This window comes from Lygodium microphyllum, chromosome 6 (genome assembly GCF_053477565.2).
Source record: "Lygodium microphyllum isolate KBCC chromosome 6, Lygodium_microphyllum_v1.1.10, whole genome shotgun sequence".
In the NCBI taxonomy this organism is placed as follows: Eukaryota; Viridiplantae; Streptophyta; class Polypodiopsida; order Schizaeales; family Lygodiaceae; genus Lygodium; species Lygodium microphyllum.
The window spans coordinates 43,341,960-43,351,810 of NC_141140.1; positions in this window are offsets into that span (position 1 = coordinate 43,341,960).

Consider the following 9,851-nt stretch of genomic DNA (forward strand, 5'->3'; position numbering starts at 1 on the left):
TGCTGGAAAAATTCAGCATATGGAGTATGAGGCTGCACCCATGCAGTCCATAGAGCCGAGGGCTGAATTCATTCAGCCAACAGAGTTGAATGCTGAAAAATTTCAGCATACAAAGTTTCAGGCTGCACCCATGCAGTCCATAGAGCAAAGGGCTGAAATCTTTCAGCCAACAGAGTTGAGAGTTGCTGAAAATTTGCAAAAATTGCAGCAAAGAAAAGAGTGCCTGACTGATGCCAAGGTTGACACGAAGTATAAAACAGTTGATAAGAAGGTTAAGCCGGTTGCAGGGCCGCTTCCTCCTGATAGTGATGAGCAGATAGAAAAAGCTATGAAGTAGCCTATGTTGAGAGATCCTACAAATATTGGACATAAATTTACAGCTGAAACTCTTGCAGAATTGAAGATTGGAAATGATGATTTCTTGCTTCCAGTGGAAAAAGAATGTTTTAGAGAGATGCTTGGACGTCATGTTAAGGCATTTGCTTTCTTTCCTCATGAAATTGGCTGCATTAGTCCTGAATTGGTTGCACCTATGGTCATCTTCATTGTCCCTCATGTACCATGGAATATACGTCCTATACCTGTGCCTAAAGCACACTTGCCAAAGCTGATAGAGTTGCTGAATGAGAAGATTAAGATGGGGATTTTGGAACCCTCTTCTGCGCCCTATTCTAACAGGTGGTTTACTGTACCAAAGAAGAATGGTACTTTGAGATTTATTCAGGATATGCAGCCCGTGAACAAAGTGACAATCAAGAATGTGGGAACAGGTCCAGTTGTGGATGAATTTGCTGAGGCTTTTGCAGGACGAGCCATCTATTCTCTAGGTGACTTGTATTCAGGTTATGATCAGTTTCAACTTGCCTTGGAAAGCAGGGATATTACTACTATGTGGACACCTATTGGTCTTGTGAGGATGTGTACCTTGCCTCAAGGTGCCACCAACTCAGTTGCTCATATGATAAATGCTATGCATAGAGTTCTACGAGACTATATTCCACAGTATACCATGCCTTTCCTAGATGATGTGCCTATTAAGGGTTGTGTAGAAGAAGAAAAGAATGAAAGTCTTGATTTGCGAGGATGTAGACAGTTTGTGGCTGAACACTTGGTTGCTTGTGAGCAAATATTGACACGATTAGAGGAGGTAAACTTGACTCTTTTAGGGCTGAAATTTGTCTTGAGGAGGAGAAGCTCTCCATCTTCTCCTCTCTTCTCCTCTTCTCTTCTCTTCTCTTGTCTTGCTCGCAACAATGGAGCTTGGAGCGTGGAGCTTGAGGATGGAGCTCGCTTGAAGCTTGCACTTGGATCGTGGAGCTACCGGAGTGCGCGGGAGAGGAGGTAACTCGAACGGCATGGAGGTAAGCTCACTACACCCGTAGATATGGATGGCGCGTCGGCTATGTGAGAGGTAGCCATTAGTGCTCGGCTTGGAACGCTTGAAACAATAAGCGGTCCGAGGGTCTTGGCAGTTGAGCGAAAGCTCCCACAATCCTCTTCTTCTAGGTTCTCCTGGTCTACTTCTTCATTGACGCTTCTTGCATTAGTTGCATTAGTCTTCATGTTCATGTCCCCCTGAAGCAAAGGTATCATCGTTGAGGCAGTGAAAATGACTTCAAACTTTGGCACTATCTCCAAGGTAGAAGTCATGCCTTTAAGTTCTTCAAATGAATACATTGATTGCTCTTTGGTATAGGTAGCTTCATGTCCTCCTGCAAGTGGATCACAAAAATCTTTTATGTATTGTAGATAAGCAACACAAGTCATGTTACTCTTCATGAAGTGTATCCACATAGAGATCTTCTTGTTTGTCATTGAAATCAGCATCAAGTAAGTGAGATCAAACCAATAATGATTTGTTTCTTGAATATGTCAAAGGACACAAGTCAACACTTTAGTATCAAGAGATACTAGAGTTGAAGATGGTGATTCTTGATGTTGATCTTTTGTTTGATAAAGGTCTTTAAATCTTGAAATCTTCCAAGATCTCCTCTCCTCACCGATTTAATGGGAAATCAGTGGATTTGAGAGGTGGTAGCCTGGTCTAAGTGGCACGAATGAGAGAATGAAGTAAACTTGAAGCTTTGGTGCTTGTGGCTATGGAAGTGAGCTATGGATAATTGATCTTCAATTCTTCCAAAGACACTTCCCCTCCTTGATGATTGGAGTGGTGATTCTTGCTTGAAACTTTATAAAATCAATGGATTAGAGTGGCCTTAGCTAGGTGGGAGAGAGAGAATAAAGATGAGGTAAACTAGAAGCTTGAAATTGAAAAGCTATGGCTTCCCATCTTAGGTTTTACTACATGCGACTAGTTTTAAGCTCTGTGTGAGCTGTAGGCTGAATTATTTTCAAAAATTTCTATATGGGAAGAGAAATTCTGACATGGGTTACCAAAGCCCTATGATCCTAGGCAAGATCGTGGCCTACACGCAGTGCACCAGTAGTACAAACAACAACGGGCACAATTCTAAACAACACATTGAATTTTGTCAATGCTATAGGTCGTGTCTGGCTATGGCTGCCAAACACTGACTGTGGGGTTCAAGTGAGGAATTGGAGTCATACACTGACACTAAGCTAGACTAAGATAAAGAGGAGCTGAGAGGAGTGAAAGGAGAGCTTGGCCATGCTCAATTGAGCTGTAATACCATGTGAAAAGATAAGGGATCTAGAGCATGGTAGGACCTATGGTTTTCAAAAAAGTGAGAAATATTTGACTAGGTGGCTAAATCTTGATCCATATTTGAACGTGGGATTTGGGGAGGTAGCTTATATAGCATTTAAGTTTATGAGGTCAAATAATAAAGGTATTGGGGGTTCCCGAAGTGCATGGAAATTCCCAAATTCCCTAATATAGTATTCCCAGCTTAATGGAAAGAGGAGGCTATTATTAGATGGGAAAAAGGAAGCGTTTATGGATAAGTGGGGGGGAGTTAAAGGCAGCCTTATAATAAGGCTAATTTTGGGGCATTCATGAAACCATAGTCTCCATAGAAGAATCATTACTTCCTCCACAAACAATTGTTGCAAGCTCGAATTATGCTTTGAGAACACAGCAAACAATGCTTCTTTTGCCACACAACCATTGATTCCTTCGACGTACACAATTAGAGCATTGACGATATCTTGGTGTTCAGAGGTCACACTTGATATGCTCAACAAAAGAAAAGGAAAGTGTTAAAGTGAATGATAAGAGTGGTCTCTTATGCACAACAAAGAACACTGGAAACCGAGTGTATGGCAGAGTGTGCTATAGTGCTACCATCGATTTTTCTTCACGAAATCACTCTTGGAAAGATCAAGACTTCCAAAAATTATATTTGACCATAGACAAAAATGGTTTACTATGAAAGCAAAACATGAAAGAGGCATACATCTAGCTCCGACCATTAAATCTTCGTGAAGTTGCAAGAAGCAATATCATACTCAACAAAGTGTAAATAACTGTAACTTTAGAGACCAAATAACATGGCCCTTGAGCCTCTAATTTATCTCTACAAGCACACACTATCTATTAAATGGAATCACGCAAGGATGAAGGGCACAAGTGCTAAGGGTGATAGTGGAGAAGCTCCTCCTCAATGCTCTGCTTTTCCCACAATATGGGGTTAACATCTAGCCACTTGGTCAAATCTTTAATCCTTATTTAAAAGTGGAACTTGGGAGATTCCCAATTTCTCTAATATGGTATTAAAATCTATATTCAAGAATTTGGGAATTTCCCATTAATATGGGAATTCCAAATCAAAATGGATTTCATGAATTTTGGGAATTTCATTAATTTGAAACTTGGTGAAATTGAACATATTATTGCTTATGGTTTTTTTCAAGAGATTGAAAAAAACTCAAAAAGGTGGTATTAATAAATATCTTAGTTTTAATATCCTTGAAAATCTTCAAGAAAAATCTTCAGTCGATGGATTCTTGTAGGCTTTCTTTGGCCTTCAATACAACCTTTAGGGGAATTTTAGAATTTTTGGGAGATTTTGTACCTTTCTTCATCCAAGAGAAGATAGTGCTATCTATTGTTTCCCATTGTTCTAGATCTTTTTTTTTGCACATCCAATATTTATCCCAAAAATTAAAATACACCTATGCATCTATAGCATTTTGACGACTACAAATTGGTGCCCAATATTGTATACATACCTTCTTGAAGTTTTTGAGATTTTTATTCGTATCCACCTTACTTTGTGCAACACCAAGTCATATTGGAGATATTGGATCTGAAGGTCTAACAAGCATAAAGTCATCTTTCTTAACATCAAGCATTGGTTCAAATGCATGTTTGGGCCATTTGCTAAGAGGGCCATAATAGTGATCATTCAACTCTTCCAATCCACTAAAGTCATCTTTATTATCTACATCTATATTGATTAAATCACTTTGTATTCTTGGCAAAAAATCTATGAAAAATAAATCTTTTGGGTATTTAGAGTTTGAAGAGAGTAGATCATACGTTTCCAATAATCAACCAGTCGTGTTATAAACTTTGTGAACTCTACTTCAGGTCCTTGTACCTTTGATCATCTTTCTCAATAATTTAAATAATATTTAAATCCACTTACTACTTCTTCATGATCCTTAATATACTCAAACATGGGTAGCAACATTGGAACACCCTTTGGATGAGTAGGCTTTCTTGCAAGGTCTCTCTTCCATAATTCAATGCCACCTTCTCTTGGTAACCACTTTGGGGACTTTGGATGCATCTTGTATTGCATGACATGTATATCTCCTTGCATATAAAACCGAAATTGAAGAGGTTTTGTGAGTGACCAACAAGTGTATCTTTGGAACCACACAACTATCCCCCAACGTATCTCTTAAAGTCAGGCACATGTGTCAATAAGAAAGGAAAGTGCGCTTACAACCTCACGAACAATGCCTCCTTTCTTTGTATTTGCGAATCTACGATACAGCGCGAGAGTGCACAAGTAACCTCAAGAACAATACCTCATCACTTTGTATCAAGGGGTACATGAAACGGTGCAAATTGGCGTATGAAAAATTGAAAGTGAACCTCAACTCTAGCAAGGCTGAATAATTTACCAAAAAAATCATTAATGTCTAGTTACTTGATAATATAGACTGACAACTACTTGCCACATGGAAAAACATGTAGACAACCACATCGATGGCCCATGCAAATCCTAGCCAATAAAACAGTGCCATGTGTCACCTACCCGTAGGTATAAAAGATCAATGCCAACTTACATGGCTCACTTTTGGAATCCACAAGCGCGAATACATAGCAACGTGAGTTCTACGATTGTTGCATCGACCTGTATCGCTCATCTGCAAATACGGTGCGAGTAGGTGTTTTTTGAACCTACACTTCACTGCATTCGCACCGTATCGGTCATATGCAAATACGGTGCGAGTAGGTTGATTTGAAAACATTTGCTTCCCTCTTTTCGCATCGTATCGGTCATCCACAAATATAGTGCGAGTAGCTTAATTCCAAACCGGCACTTCACCTTTTTGCTACTCCTTTTTTTACATGGTCTTGAAGGCTTTTGCATGACCTTCTAAGAAGTAGAGTCCTCCTACACCACCAGTACAACTTGCACCATCATGTTTGTATGATCATGGGGTGTAGTATCAATAGAGTGCACTTCATAAATATTCTTTAAGGACAGACCCAAGAAAAATAACTTGGCTCCTTGCACAAGTAACAAGCATCAAAATATGATCATGGGGTGCAGTATCAATAGAGTGCACTTCAGAACTTATCATGCTTTGACCTTATCGTGCCATATCGGTGATAAGTAATAATGGCGCGATTATCTTCATTTTGAACGCGTGCTTGACACATATCACATCGTATTAATGATGTGAAATTACATCACAAATATCTTCCTTTGAAACTCACGCTTGACGCATATAATGACGTATCGATGATGTGGCATTACGGTGCTAGTACCTTTATTTCAAATCCACACTTTACCAATATCGCAGCATATCGGTGGTCTGCAAATACGGCATGGAAACCTTTATTTGGAACCCACGCTTCACCCATATCGCGCCGTATCGTTCATTTGCGAATACGCTGCAAAAAGCTTCATTTTGATCCTATGCTTCACTAATTTCGTACCATATTGGTCTTTTGCAAATATTATGCGAATAGCTTGATTTTGATCCTGCGCTTCACTTCTTTCGTGCCGTATCAGTCTTTTGCAAATACAGCATGAATAGCTTGATTTTGATCTTGTGCTTCACTCCTTTCATGCCGTATCTATATCACATGGAATTCGCATGATGGCAGTTTGTGAAGTCACTCATCGTAGGGGCACTATGTGAGATGGAAGCAAAGGATGATGTAGAATTCGCATGAGGGCAGTTCGTGAAGTCACTCACCGTAGGGACACTATGTGAGATGGAAGCAAAGGATGATGTAGAACACTCAACTCAAGGTAAAAACATGGAGCAAAAAGAATCACAATTCATCAATTCAGCTTAGATGAGCATGTTCTTGTTTAGGTATGAAGAGTTCAAGGTGTGTGCAAACATATTTTGTTAGCATAGCTTCTCAATTCACACAACATCAATCTTGCATTCAAGATTCTTTCCTGAAGTACACCCATAGTAGCAAACTTGAAGTGTGCCTTTTAGACATAAACAAGATAAATCTCCAAACTAAGAGAAAAACAATGAGCTCATTCAAAATTATGTTTTTGTTTATCTTCACGAACAGCTCAAAAGGCCTTCACTTCACGATTGTTTGAGACAGTCTATTACAATGAGCAAGGAAGAGAGGGCGAGGATGGTGGTGAGTGAAAATGAGTGACCGGGGACATGATGCTTCATGATGTCAAGTGGGATAACACATGCAAATATCATTCTTTTGTATTTCTAACACTTACCCGTAGTGGGAATCGGGTTGATAAATGGAAATCCCAAGTGGTATCATGCATGTTCAATACAAGGATGAGATATTTTAGTTTTGAGACACGCGCTTCATGTAGGAAGAGAAAAAAATGTGTTCTCATTTCTGATTTTGAGTTCCCGATTGGAATTTTACGTGGCAAGGGGCATGTTTGCCATCTAGCAATTAAGGTGAAGCAAGGGGAAACTTGCACTACAAGGAAACAAAGCAATAGCGACGCCGATTAGCGACACAAAATAGTGGCGTCGCTATTAGCGTCGCAAATGTGACGCTAATAGCGACGCAAATAGTGATGCCCCACATAGAAAAGAAAGTGGTCGAAACCTGAGCGCATTTCATTTCGCGCATTCGTGAAACTTTTCGAGAGGGAGAGCGAGAGAGAGAGCGAGCGTTTTGCATAGAGGGTGAGAGGGGGAGAGGAAGAAGGCTTGTCACCGCTGCCATCGTTCACGAAGGAGAGGAGGAGCCGTCGTCGTGAAGAGGAGCCGCCAAACCCTCCTGCAAATCTTTACCATGAGTCCATTCTGTCTCTCTTTTACTTGTTTAGGGTTTAATTTGTGTAAATTGAGAGAGGGAGAGGAACTCAGAGAGAGAGGGAGAGGGAGAGGGACGGGGAGGAAACGGAGAGGGAGAGGGAGGGAGAGAAAGAGAAAGAGAGGGGGAGAGAAAGAGAAAGAGAGGGAGGGGGAGGGGGAGGAAATGAGAGAGGGAGAGGGAGGGAGAGTGCATTCTCTCTCCTTTTTACTTTTTTTAATATAATTTGTGTATATTGAGAGAGGGAGAGGAAATGAGAGAGAAAGAGAGGGAGAGGGAGAGGGATAGGGAGGAAATGGGAGAGGGAGGGGGAGGGGGAGGGAGGGAGAGAGAGAGAAAGAGAGGGAGAGGGAGGAAATGAGAGAGGGAGAGGGAGGGAGAGAGAGATGGAGGGAGAGAGAGAGAAAGAGAAAGAGAGGGAGAGGGAGGGAGACATTAAACATAATAGGAAAATGAGAGAGGGAGAGGGAGAGGGAGAGGAGAGAGAAAAAATGAGAGAATGAGAGGAGAGAGAAAAAGAAAGAAGTTGTTAAACATAATAGGAAAAGAGAGAAAGAGAGGGTGTGGGTGTGGGTGAGGGTGAGGGTGAGGGAGGGAGAGGAGAGATAAAAGGAAATGAGAGAGAGAGAGGAGAGAGAAAAAGAGAGAAAAATCATTAAACCTAATGGGGAAAGAGAGAAAGAGAGGGTTAGGGTGAGGGACACTACAATAAAAAGGCTCCATAGATGCGCTTGTAGATGCAATATTTGAACTGTGTGATAAAAATATCGGGCACATTTATTACCGCGTCTAATGCTGCATCTACAAATTCGCATCTAAAAGCGCACTTATAGTCAGAGCTACACGCCCATATAGATGCACATATAGACGCGCTTATTGATGCGCTATGTAAATATATAATCATATTTATAAAAAAGTGGATATATTCATATTGTGCGTCTATACACGCATGTATCTACGCATCTAAAAAAGTGTTTACTTTGCAAGTTTTTGACGAGAATAGACGCGCATTTATCTTGCAATTTAGACGCACTGATAGATGCGCAAAACAGAGGTATGAAAAAAAAACCAGAGAGCATGTGGCTTTGCAAGTCACATGCTCTCTGGTTTTTTTCCCCCCATCAACATCAAATTGTATGCTTACGGAAAACAGAGAAAGATTATTTCAAAGATTTTTGTACTGAAAACAAAACAATGTATGTAGAACACAAAATTTCATATATATAGATGAAACGTTTTTACATGATGAGTTCTAGTGCTTGTGACCTCAAGCATGGTCATGGTCGCAAGCACTAGCTGAAAGTAATACATATAAAAAATGAAAATTACAAGCCAAGGGGAGGCATGCATACATGGGGCTCCTCTACATCTCCTCAGAAGAGGCATCATCATTGCTACCACCACCGCTGCCATTGCCGCAACTGCTACTGCTAGTCCCCCCTTCGCTACCCTCAACTCCATCAAGGTTCGCCTACACAAAGGATTAAGGTATATAAATACCATTACAAAAAATAAATTAGAGTTACCTATACTTTTCATGTAAAAAATAAAATATACCTCTTCTGGTTGTGGAATCCTCATGGCACGATTATATTGTTCCTCTGTGATGAGTCCCTCCTCGTACAAATGCTGCCAAGTGGACACCCGGTTATGACCTCGATGGTAGCCTACCTCTCTAGGAGTAGACATCCTACCAACGATATGATACTACAAAACAATTTGAACATACAACGTATTAGCACACACTACATAATGAAGTGAAATAAATTATAAAATTTAATTTAAAAAAAGAAATCAAATAATACTTACAAACTCAGCCTCCCATGACTCCCTGCCACCCGATCCATAATGCGACGATCCCATGGTTGCCATCTGGATACGTCGCGCCTCTACATGCTGGCGACTTGTCATTTTCTTTGCTGCTCTCTTCTTGGCCTCTTTTCACTCCCTGCAGTGGCAATTGGGTGGTTGGCCATATCCAGGGCGCCCCTGCTCTTGTCTCTGCAGAGTGACTCCTTGGCGCGCGTCATAAGGTGAGACCTCTTGTTATGAAGCACGTCTCTCACATTTGACCGTCCCCAATCATCTGAGAATCATGAATTCTCGAGATTAGGGTACCTTCTATGTACTGTCCGTAGCACCTCTTGCCACAAACCATTTTTTTGGTCCTTGAAGAGAATCATGCAATCTTTGTATGTGTCATGCACGGCACTCCTCAAGTAGGCTATCACTTCCTTCCCCTCAGATTCATGCAAGATACCACCAACATCAATGACAGAGTAGTACATTTGTGGAGGCTCACCTATCTCATTTCCCGGTGAGAGTGAATGAGAGCCACCTCCTAGGCAACCCCCACAAAAGCCCTTGACCTCCTCGTCCTCCCGCACGACTCTCCCTCCTCCCTCAATGGGCACTATCCTCTACC